Source organism: Cervus canadensis, chromosome 19, assembly GCF_019320065.1.
Source record: "Cervus canadensis isolate Bull #8, Minnesota chromosome 19, ASM1932006v1, whole genome shotgun sequence".
Taxonomy (NCBI): Eukaryota; Metazoa; Chordata; class Mammalia; order Artiodactyla; family Cervidae; genus Cervus; species Cervus canadensis.
In genome coordinates, this window is record NC_057404.1 from 27,515,805 (window position 1) to 27,526,992 (window position 11,188).

The window sequence follows — 11,188 nt, forward strand, 5'->3', positions numbered from 1 at the left end:
GGGGATGGATGTCTAAAATCCACAGGATGGAAGTGGGAGAGCAATAAAGGAGCCAGGAAGGGGAGGAATTAGTTCTGGAGATATTCAGAAGTCACAGGGGCAGAGATACTGCGGTCACAAAGAACAACAGAGAATGATGGAGTAGAGGGATGGAGGAGGGATCATACTAGATGCAGTGGGTGGATTAAGGGTCACTACTTGTTCCTTCTCCTAATTCCATGACTTGCATTCAAATCATAGCCTAATTGTGAATAGTTTCTAGTTTGAGACCTTGAGGTAATAACCTCATTTATATAAAATACTTGTGATGATCCCTTCAACTGAATACACAGTAAAGGATTAGAGGAACAAATGAATAAGCCATGACCCATATTTCTTCTCTTCTTTAGGGACACCGATGCCAGATGTGACCAGGGAGGGTTCACACGAAAACAAACCACCAGAATAAAATGGATTCTGCCTAGTACCTGAATGGTCCTGTAAGTAGATTTTCCCTTCCATTGTGGTCTTAAAGGATCCCATGTTTGGCTGAGACTTTACAGAGACTAATAAAGGTTGTGACATCTGAGTAAGTCTCTCTGGTAAATGACAAGTATATAGTCATTAGTGCAATGGCTACTCAGAGTCTAATATCTGTTTACAGGTAGGTTACAGTGCACTGTTTTGGAAACCTCACAGCTGTTATTGAAGTCCATATTCATAATACCCTGGGATTTGGGCACTAGGAGTTTCATGGTAACCAAGAGGATGCAGATACTGGGACCTACCTCTGTCTCTATTCCTCTGTTTCCCTGTCACTGATTTTTAAAGAAATGTTTGCATACAGTAGGAACTAACTGCCTGAGGAATACAGAAAGCAAAGCTATCTTACAAGTTCAGATAAGTTCAGAGAGTTTTCAATGTTTATGTCTACTTTCACTTTTTTTCTAATATGTTAGATAAACTTTTAAGTTTATAAGTAAAAGCCAGTCAGTTCTCCTAACTAGATGTATTTTTTATACTCCCATCAGTAGTACATGGTACTTTTAATTCCTCCCTTTTCTCAATAAAACTTAGTGTTACCAATTTTTGCTGTATTTTGGCTCTAATTTATGCAGCTAGAAATTTGAAGTGGCATCTCACTCTTATTTCTCTAATGTGAACCATAATAAAGAAAATGTGACATATACGAAAGAATATTATTCATCCTTCAAAAAAGGACACCCTTCCATGTGAGATAACATGAATGAACATGAAGGACATCATGAAGTGGAATTAGGCAACACAGAAAGGAAAATACTGCATTGTCTCAATTGTATGTGGAATCTGCTAAAGCCCAACTCATAAAACAGAGCAGAATATCAGTCATCTGGAACTTGCTGTGGGGACAACAGAAGTTGGTCAGATGGTACAAAAATTCAGTCACACAGGATAAATGAGTTCCGGAAATCTAAGCACAGCCTGGTGAAACAGATAATATAGAGCATATTATTCTTGAGATTTGCTAAGAATGTATTTGAAGTGTTCTCGCCAGAAAAAAATGCAAAGAAGTCAGATGACAGACAGATGTATTAAGTAGCTTGAATGTGGTCTATCATTTCACATCATGCATATTTATTTACAGTTTTGAATTTGAACAAAAACTGGATCTGTGGGAGTGGAAAGCAGGGTACTGGATGGGATGGCTCATGAAGTGCAAGATTTAATGAGACTCCAAGCAGAAATGAACAGGACATTGTAAAATCAATTATATTCAGTAAAACGTTCTCCAAAACATATAGGTCTTTGTCCCCACATGTCTGCTTTTAGTTTCAGCCAACTGTGAGCCCTGTCACTGAGGTGTGGAGGAACAGCCAATGAAGCACTGTAGCCTGTGCAGTGAGCGGAGGCCCAGGGAGGGGACGGACCCGCACACGCCCGGGGAGGGGTCTGGGCAGGGCCGGGAGGAGCCGCTCTGCCCTGCTCCCCCTGTCTCCGGGGTACTCCCCTCACTGTCTCTCCTGAGCCTGCCCAACAGTGCTCATTATTTTAACTCAGTCACTTCCCTGACTAGTTTATAAAATAAAATAAAAAGTACTATAACATGAGCACAATTTTCTGGGACAATTATACTAGAAACTATTTTATTCTTTATAATTTCAAAGAAATGCAAGTCACTGTCGTCATCAATATCATCATGACCACTCCAGTCACTTGAGGACCCTTCAAGGGGTGACACCAGTGGTCTCACACAACAGAGAAAGGGAACTGGCCCAAATGCAGCCGAGGTCCTCGACAAAGCACTCCTTCGTGCACCAGCCACACGATCCTCAACTCAAACGTTTAACTATTTGTAATATTCTTTGGGTCAGGCTCTGTGAAAGAGTTCAGGTAACTTCAGCCATTCACAGAAACCTTCTCACATGTTTGCCTGCGCTACACGGAACATGTGTTTCCTTACAGTGGCCGTGTGATACGGCCAGTGACATGGAGAGGGAAGGGCAAGCGAGGATACCATTCCCCGAGTGAAGAAGGCGGGGCTGCAAATCAAAACCTCTAAGTCGTGTCAGACCCACACATCCTCCTCCTTGCTGCATGGAACATGGTTTGATGCTGACAGTGGGGTGACCAACTGAAATTACGAGAGAGTAGAAAATGTGCACAATGACCGCATGTAGACAATGCCAGAGAGAAGTAAAAAAAAGAAAGTACTTTATGAGTCTTCATATCCATTTTCTCAGCCTGAGCATCTGCCCATTCCCTGTGCAGACAGCATCAGACATAAAGCTTCTTTTCTATGCAGATGCATTAATCATTCTCAGTACGGCCGAAAACAAACTACCAGCTATAGAAAATGACATTATGTCTCCTTCATACCAATGTTAAATGTGAGCAGAACCTGCTACCCAATTCCATTGTATCAATGACCACAACTGAAACAAAAACCCTCCTTCCACTCCAGTCTAGATGGATAAAGGGACAACATGGGCTGTGAGAAACGTGAGGACTTCCAGCCTAGAAACAAAATAATCTGTTTAAAAAGAAATGCTCACTGCCTCTGACTGGTGGATTTCTCACACAACTAAGTGACACGTGCTCTGGAACCCAGAACTTCTGACAAGACTGTCACTCTTTTGAGAGAATGAGAGAAAGGTTCCTGCCACCTGTGGGTCATCTTTCCTGGAAGGTCAGTCATTTACAGGAGGCATTTTTAAAAGCTATTTATTTATTTATATAGGCTGCACTGGGTCTTAGTTGTGGCTGGCGGGATCGAGATCCCTGATGAGGGATTGAATCTGAGCACCAGCCCCCTCCCCGCCACACTGGGAGCACAGAGTCTTACCCGCTGGACCACCAGTGAAGTCCCGAAAGGATATGTAATTTATGTTACAGCTTTATGTCTAGCATCCTGTTTTCTGTGAAACCACAGCACATGCCTTGCTGACCTGCCTACTTTCATGTCCAAAATGCTTTTCCATTTCCGACATCTAGTTCAGCATGTGATATTTTAAAGCTATATTCACAAACTTTGTTTCAATCAATACCAACTGTCCATCAAATTGCCACTGATCTAAGTCTGGGGAAATGTAAACATCTCTGTATGCTAACAGCATCAAGTCTTCATTATTTCCCAGAAATTTGTTTACATCACAAGGACAGAATCTGATGTCCCAGATTCTCAGAACCCCAGTACATTTGCCCAGTCCCCAGTATCATTTGTACATCAGAATACACCACCACTAGGTGACTAGGACCTTGGAGTGATTAAAGGGAGCTTCCTTGCAGTTTTCTCCCTCATTTTCAAGGAACTCTCTACATTTACTTTTGATAAGTCTTACATGTGTTTAAAAAAAAAAAAAACACACCATCATCCTATTTTGTCAGTTTTCACACATCTCCTAGTGCTAACTACCTACCTGCCTTAAAACTCTAGCCCACTGAAGCTGTGCATTCTTACCACAATTAAGTGATCACAGTGTTGACTTGAATCACTTGAATTTAAGTTAAATTCATCACTTAAATTTCTCATTTTTTCAGAAAAATCTGAAAGTACACATCAGATTATACAGTGGAAGTGACAAATAGATTCAAGGGATTAGATCTGATAGAGTGCCTGAAGAAGTATGGACGGAGGTTCATGATATTGTACAAGAGGCAGTGATCAAGACCATCCCCAAGAAAAAGAAAGGCAAAAAGGTCAAATGCTTGTCTGAGGAGGCCTTAAAAATAGCTGAGAAAACAAGAGAAGCTAAAGGGAAAGGAGAAAAGGAAAGATATTTGAATGCAGAGTTCCAAAGAATAGCAAGGAGAGATAAGAAAGTCGTCCTCACTGATCAATGCAAAGAAATAGAGGAAAATAATAGAATGGGAAAGATAGAGATCTCTTCAAGAAAATTAGTGTTACCAAGGGAACATTTCATGCAAAGATAGGCACAATAAAGGACAGAAATGATATGGACCTAACAGAAGCAGAAGATATTAAGAAGAGGTGGCAAGAATACACCGAAGAACTATACAGAAAAGATCTTCATGACCCAGACAAGCACAATGGTATGATCACTCACCTAGACCCAGACATCCTGGAATGCAAAATCAAGTGGGCCTTAGGAAGCATCACTACAAACAAAGCTAGTGGAGGTGATTTAATTCCATTTGAGCTATTTCAAATCTTAAAAGATGGTGCTGTAAAAGTGCTGCACTCAATATGCCAGCAAATTTGGAAAACTCAGCAGTGGCCACAGGACTGGAAAAGGTCAGTTTTCATTTCAGTCCCAAAGAAAGGCAATGCCAAAGAATGCTCAAACTACCACACAATTGCTCTCACACGCCAGCAAAGTAATGCTTAAAATCCTCCAAGCCAGGCTTCAACAGTACATGAACCGTGAACTTCCAGATGTTCAAGCTGGATTTAGAAAAGCCAGAGGAACCAGAGATCAAATTGCCAACATCCGCTGGATCATCAAAAAAACAAGAGTTCCAGAAAAACATCTACTTGTGCTTTATTGACTATGCCAAAGCCTTTGACTGTGTGGATCACAACAAACTCTGGAAAATTCTTCAAGAGATGGGAATAGCAGGCCACCTGACCTGCCTACTGAGTAATCTGTATGCAGGTCAAGAAGCAACAGTTAGAACTGGACATGGAACAACAGACTGTTTCCAAATAGGCAAAGGAGTATGTCAAGGCTGTATATTGTCACCCTGCTTATGTAACTTATATGTAGAGTCCATGCTAAATACCAGGCTGGTTGAAGCACAAGCTGGGATCAAGATCACTGGGAGAAATATCAATAACCTCAGATATGTAGATGACACCACCCTTATAGCAGAAAATGAAGAACTAAACAACCTCTTGATGAAAGGGAAAAAGGAGAGTGAAAAAGTTGGCTTAAAACTCAACATTCAGAAAACTAAGATCATGGCATCTGGTCCTATCACTTCATGGCAAATAGATGGGGAAACGATGAAAACAGTGTTTTCTTGGTCTGCAAAATCACTGCAATTGGTGACTACAGCCATGAAATTAAAAGACACTTGCTCCTTGAAAGAAAAGCTATGACCTAGACAGCATTTTCTGAGAGTTGGTGATGGACAGGGAAAGCCTGGCATGCTGCAGTCCATGGGGTCACAAAGAGTCAGACACAACTAGGGGACAAAACTGACTGACATGTCAGAAGCTACCAGGGCCTGCATGGATGACTGGGGGTGAAGAGAGCAGTGAGAACCTAACTGCAAGTTGGCACTTGCTGTCTACCTTCTACAAGGATTAAATCATGAGCTGCTGCAGCTGCTGACTTTCAACACCCCCTGAAGGAGTTCAGGGTGGAAAGCAGAAATGAGACACTCTGTGCTCTGGGAAAACTGGTGTGACAGGTTCTCAGAAATTATCCGGAGCTGATTTTATGAGCCTAATTCTTATACATCCTCATATCTTAAAAAAGCACTAAAATCCTTCATGGTGATGATTGTTTCTTGTGACTAGCAGAAGTTTCATGAGACCAGCAGAAACTTTCTACAAAAAATAGTGCTTGATTGCATGTACACCCTCTTTACCAAAATCATATATATACTACCCTTCCCCTTACTTCTTTGGAACAGTTTCTCAAAGCTATATGAACTGATGTCTCCCGGGTTGCAGTCCTCATATTGCCCCAAACTAAATGCTTGTGAATTTTTTTTCAGTGGACACCTTTGTGCATAACAAAGTCAAAGTAAGAAAATGGCTGTGACTCATAGGTAGCAGATATGACTATGAGGTCACATGAAAGAACTGGAAATAATTAGGAAATAAAACAAATAGATTTTTCTCCTAAGTTCAGGGTGTCAGTTTTGCAACCAGAGAACAGGTATCCTCTCATGCGGAATTTATGCGTCCGAAAACAGTGGATATTTACATGTCAAAATGAAGTTGGACCCTTACATAACACCACATACAAATTTTAACTCAAAAGGGATAGAAGATTTTATGCATAAACCTATAAATATAAATCTTCTGGAAGAAAAGACAGAGAGCAAGTTTCATGACATTTGATTTACCAATGATTTCTTGGATCTGAAATCAAAAGGTCAGTCAACAAAAGCAAATGAAGTCAAATAGGATTACATCATACGTAAAAAAATTGTCACCTTAGAGGAAACAATCAATGAGGTGAAAAGGCTACCTGTGGGATGAGAGGAAATTTTTGCAAACACGTATCTGATAGGGAGCTAAGGTCAAGGGTAAATAAAGAGCTCATACAACAAAGCAACATCATAAAACAATAGCACAGTGTATGAGCAAAGGAATTCATAGACATTAATCCATGTAAGATATACAAATGGATAAAAAATGTGAGAGGTTCTCAAAATCAGTAATAATTAAAAAAACCACGGTGAGGTATCACTTCACATCCATTCAGATGGCCACTAGAGATAGATCTCAAATGCTGGCAAGGATGTAGACCAATTGGAATCTTTATGTGGTGTTAAGGGAAGTACATATTGGTGCAACCACTATGGAGGTTTCTCAAAAATTAAAAATAAAATTATGATACTGTTGCAGTGAAAAGGAAGAAAGAAGAATGAGTTCTCCTTTTCCTTTCCTAAGAACAAAGAAGATAAAGAGAAGAATGAGCAGGCCTGATAATTCCTAGATTTTACTTTAGCTTTTCCTAATCTTTAGTCTGTAATTAAAGTTGCTTTTGTCAAAACTAACCATCACTTCATGGCAAATAGATGGGGAAACAGTGGCTGACTTTATTTTCCTGGGCTCCAAAATCACTGCAGATGATGATTGCAGCCAAGAAATTAAAAGATGCTTACTCCTTGGAAGGAAAGTTATGACTAACCCAGACAGCATATTAAAAAGCAGAGACATTATTTTGTCAACAAAGGTCTGTCTAGTCAAGGCTATGGTTTTTCCAGTGATCATGTATGGATGTGAGAGTTGGACTATTAAGAAAGCTGAGCACTGAAGAATTGATGCTTTTGAACTGTGGTGTTGGAGAAGACTCTTGAGAGTCCCTTGGACTGCAAGGAGATCCAACCAGTCCATCCTAAAGGAGAAAGACTGATTGGAAGGACTGATGTTGAAGCTGAAACTCCAATACTTTGGCCACCTGATGTGAACAGCTGACTCATTTGAAAAGACCCTGATGCTGAGAAAGATTGAGGGCAGGAGGAGAAGGGGACGATGGAGGATGAGATGGTTGGGTGGTATCACCGAATAAATGGACATGGGTTTGGGTGGACTCTGGGAGTTGGTGATGGCCTGGCGTGCTGTGGTTCATGGGGTCGCAAAGAGTTGGACACGACTGAGCGACTGAACTGAACCTGACCCATGTAATTTGAATCCTGTAATATTGTCCCCTAACTCTGCATAAGCTATATTCTGCACCTTTAACGCTATGCTAATTACATCCTGTACTTGGTAGTTGCTTTTACTGCAGACCACCCCTTTTAGTTTTCTTTCTTTTTACATTTCAGAAAGAAGGCCGCATTACAGTAAACCAGGAGAGACAAACAGACTCAAATACCTGTATGCTTGACTCCAGCTATGACTTTTGAAACAAAGCAAGAAGGAGGAGATGCAAGACCTTCATTACTTTGAGCCTTATCATTTACCCTAAGACTCTGAGACCAGGCCACATAAAGTCTCCTGGTTCTCCTAGGATCTGGGCACAGTTCTTGAGGCATACCCTGCTCCATCTCCCCCTTGACTGGCTAAAGATTAATGCTGTCTTTCTATTTCCTCCATATTCTGTCTCTAATTTTTTAAATTCGGCTTCGGTGGACAGAGAAAGCCAAGATTTGGTGATAACACTGAATGGTTGTCTATGAAGGCCTACAAGACCTTCTAGAACTAACACCCAAAGAAAGAAAGAAAAGAAATATAGCACTAAGTCGTGTCCGACTCTTGTGATCCATGAACTGTAGCCCGCCAGGCTCCTCTGTTTGTGGGATTCTCTAGGCAAGAATACTGGAGTGGGTTGCCATTTCCTTCTCCAGGGGATCTTCCTGACCCAGGAATTGAACCCAGGCCTACTGCATTGCAGGCAGATGTTTTACTGACTGAGCTACTCAGGAAGCCCCGACACCCAAAAAAGATATTATTTTCATCATAGGGGACTGGAATGCAAAAGCAGGAATTCAAGAGATACCTGGAGTAACAGGCAAATTTGGCCTTGGAGTACAGAATGAAGCAGGGCAAAGGCTAACAGTTTTGCTAAGAGAATGCACTGGTCATAGCAAACACCCTCTTCCAACAACACAAGAGGTGACTCTACACCTGGACATCACCAGATGGTCAGTACTGAAATTAAATTGATTACTTTTTTTGTAGCCAAAGATGGAAAAACTCTAGAAAATCAGCAAAAACAAGACCTGGAGCTAACTGTGGCTCAGATAATCAGCTCCTGATTGGCAAATTCAGGCTTAAATTGAAGAAAGTAGGGAAAACCACTAGACCATTCAGGTATGACCCTAGTGAAATCCCTTAGTCAAACCCCTTCTGATTATACAGTGGTAGTGAAAATAGATTCAAGGGATTAGATCTGGTAGGCAGAGTACCTGAAAAACTATGGACAGAAGATAACAACACTCTACAGCAGGAAATAACCAAAATGACCCCAAGAAAAAGAAATGCAACAAGGCAAAATGGTTGTCTGAGGAGGCCTTACAAATAGCTGAGAAAAGAAGAGAAGCAAAAGGCAAAGGAGAAAGGGAAAGAGACATCCAACTGAATGCAGAATTCCGAGAATAACAAGGAGAGATGAGAAAGCCTTCTTAAGTGATCTATGCAAGGAAATAGAGGAAAACAACAGAATGGGAAAGACTAGAGATCTCCTCAAGAAAACTGGAGATACCAAGGGAACATTTCATGTGAAGTTCAGCACAATAAAGAACATAAACAGAAAGGACCTAACAGGAGCAGAAGAGATTATGAAGAGGTGGCAAGAATACACAGAACAGCTATACAAAAAAGTCTTAATGATCCAGATAGCCATCATGGTGTGGTCACTCACCTAGAGCCAGACATCCTGGAGTATAAATTCAACTGGGCCTTAGGAAGCTTTACTATGAACAAAGCTAGTGGAGGTATTTGACCTCCAGATGAGCAAATTCTAAAAGATGATGCTGTTAACATGCTACACTCAATATGTCAGCCAACTTGGAAAACTCAGCCGTGGCCACAGGACTGAAAATGTCAGTTTTCACTCCAATCCCAAAGAAGGGCAATGCCAAAGAACGTTCAAATTAGTGCACAATTGTGCTCATTTCACATGCTAGCAAGGCAGTGCTCAAAATCCTTCAAACTAGGCTTCAACAGTACATGAACTGAGAAATTCCAGATGTTCAAGTTGGATTTAGAAAAGGCAGAGGAACCAGAGATCAAATTGCCAACATCTGTTGGATCATAGAACAAACAAGGGAATTCCAGGAAAATATCTACTTCTGTTTCATTGACTGTGCTAAAACCTTTGACTGTGTGGATCACAACAGAGTGTGGAAAATTCTTAAAGAGATGGGAATACCTGACCACCTTACCTGCCTCCTGAGAAACCTGTTTGCAGGTCAAGAAGCAACAGTTAGAACTGGACATGGAACATCAGACTGGTTCCAACTTGGGAAAGGAGTACGTCAAAGCTGTAACCCTGCTTGCTTAACTTCCATGCAGAGTACATCATGCAAAATGCAGGGCTGAATGACTCATAATCTGGAATCAAGATTTCTGGGAGAAATATCAACAACCTCAGATATGCAGATGATACCACTCTAATAGCAGAAAGTGACCAGGAACTAAAGGGTGTCTCAGTGAAGAGTGAGTGAAAAAGCTGGCCCTAAAATCCAACATTCAAAAAACTAAGATCATGACATCTGGTCCCATCACTTCATGGCAAATAGATGGAAAAAAAAGTGGAAACAGTAACAGATTTTATTTTCTCGCACTTCAAAATCCCTGAAGATGGTGACTGCAGCCACAAAATTAAAAGACGCTTGTTCCTTGGAAGAAAAGCTATGACAAACTTAGTGTATTAAAAAGCAGGGATATCACATGTAGACAAAGACCCTGATGCTGGGAAAGATTGAAGGCAGGAGGGGGGTGGGTGAGAGAGAATGAGATGGACGGATGGCATCACCGACTCACTGGACATGAGTCTGAGCAAACTCAGGGAGATAGTGAAGGACAGGAAGCCTGCTGTGCTGCAGCCCATGGGCTCGCAAAGAGTCGGTCATGACTTAGCAACTGGACAAAGACAAAGGCATAAAGAAAATGTAGTACATACATATGAGGGATTATTATTTAGCTTTGAAAATGCTGAATCTTGTCACATGGCACATAATGAATAAACCTTGAAAACATTATGTTGTGGAATACAAGCTTGCTTAGTCACTTCAGTCGTGTCTGACTCTGCAACTCCATGGACTATGACCTGCCAGGCCCTCCGTCCATGGGATTCTCCAGGCAAGAATACTGGAGTGGGTTGCCGTGCACTCCTTCAGGGGATATTCCCACCCCAGGGATGGAACCCCTGCCTCTTTTGTCTCCTGCATTGGCAGGCACGTTCTTTACCACTAGCGCCACCTGGGAAGCCCCAGTGGAATACAAGAATCACCAAGTAAAAGACATTATATTGTAACTGAGCAGGAGCTTATGGGGTCTTCCCCCATATCTCTGCTTTAGCTCCTCTCTGAAGTACCTAGATAACAGTATCTGATGCACATTTCCTGAGTTGTTTTCCAGATATGA

At 41.3% G+C, this 11,188-nt stretch overlaps 1 long non-coding RNA gene across 1 annotated transcript; it reads left to right on the plus strand.

Annotated features, from left to right (window-relative positions):
* The first annotated feature begins 408 nt into the window (after nt 1–408).
* Nucleotides 409–8,193, plus strand: LOC122422054. The gene is made up of 2 exons (XR_006263717.1): nt 409–479; nt 7,924–8,193. It is a non-coding gene; the product is annotated as an uncharacterized LOC122422054 (long non-coding RNA).
* Nucleotides 8,194–11,188: the final 2,995 nt, after the last annotated feature.